Genomic DNA, 1576 nt, shown 5'->3' with positions numbered 1-1576 from the left:
CTCATATTATTCCCCGGATGCTCTGGAATTATCAACGACAAGAATATATTATGTCGTTGAAATAGGACGCCGGGGGGGGGAGGGGGGAGATTCAGGGGGATAACGAAAATGGGCCAACAGGTGTACGGGGCGGCCGCCATTCCATAAGGATTGAACCCATCAGTTGCTAACGCAACGCGTACGTTACGGGCCTCTAGAGCTCTTGCAGGATAAATCGCATCAAAGCTTTTCCAGGCTTCAGCATCGGATGGGTGTACCAGCTTCTCAGGATTATAGCGACGGCCATTTTTGTGCCATGTCATCTGTTTCGCAGATTCTTCAGTCATGAAAAGCCGTTGGATCCTCGGTATGAAAGAAAGATATCGTAGAACCTTCACAGGAATTGCGAGCTGCTTTTTCTGACCGTCACCACAATCTACCTCCAGAAACCTAGACGATTCGCACTTCACACAGTATTTTGCTTCCGCATACTCTTTCCTAAATAAGATGCATCCCTTCGGGCAAGCATGTATATGCTCGTATAGCATCTTAAGTGCACGAAGGAGTTTCTGTGCCTCATACATGCTCTTTGGCAAGATGTGACCAACCGGGAGCAGGCTTTCAAAAACTGTCAACATAATATCAAACGCGTCTCGACTCAAACTAAACTGAGACTTCACAGCCATTAGGCGTGCAATGGCATCTAGTTGAGAAACCTTGGTATGGCCGTGAAGGGGTTGCTGTGCCGTAGACAACATTTCGTAATAAGCCTTAGCGGTAGCCTCTGGCTCCTCCTCCCTACGTGCTTCTTCGAAGTGTGCTTCATGGTAGTCATTTAACATGTCTCCCACCCCAGCATCATCATCAAATTTCTCGATGCGTTGTCTCAGGACCTCCTCTCTCCCACGGTCAGATTCACCATGGTAGATCCACCTGGTGTAGTCTGACGTAAATCCGTTCTTCACCAGATGTTTGCCCATGTCTAGCTTGGTTTGCTGACGCATGTTTCCACATTTGCTGCACGGACACCAAGTCGATCGAGCTCCTTTGACACTTGCAAACGCCCGTTCCAAGAAAGCATCCGTCTTATCAATCCATTCATTGGTCAACGTATTCTGACTACTACGACCCGTGTACATCCACTGACGATCCTCCATCCTCTACCATTTAAGCGAGTAATACAAAATTCACATTGCATATACACGTTCCTATATTGTCTACTAGGTAAAGATAGGTCCTAATCCCACCCGAGAATGTGTAGGTGGGTCTAGTATCGAAGGATTACTTCAGTAAGGAAGATGACTACTGGTCTGATTACCCACTTTGTATCCCATTTGAAATTTTCATGTTGGGATCTCTTTTGGTACCTACATCCTTTTGGCCCTGGCCAAAAGCCCATACTGTCACTAGGGTTTCCACACGATTTCCCCCTTCTTTGAAGGACCATGGCTAGCTCTAGGCCTAGAGTTTGGCCTCCATTAGGATTCTCGAACCTGCATATTTTCCGACGTGTAATCAGTGAATGCCCATGATTTGCCCTCTATCAGTTACCACGCCGAAGGGGGTTTAAGCTGTGAATTAACTCCCCAATTTGGGT

Source organism: Setaria italica, chromosome IV (genome assembly GCF_000263155.2).
Source record: "Setaria italica strain Yugu1 chromosome IV, Setaria_italica_v2.0, whole genome shotgun sequence".
Lineage (NCBI taxonomy): Eukaryota > Viridiplantae > Streptophyta > Magnoliopsida > Poales > Poaceae > Setaria > Setaria italica.
This window is presented reverse-complemented; position numbering follows the sequence as displayed.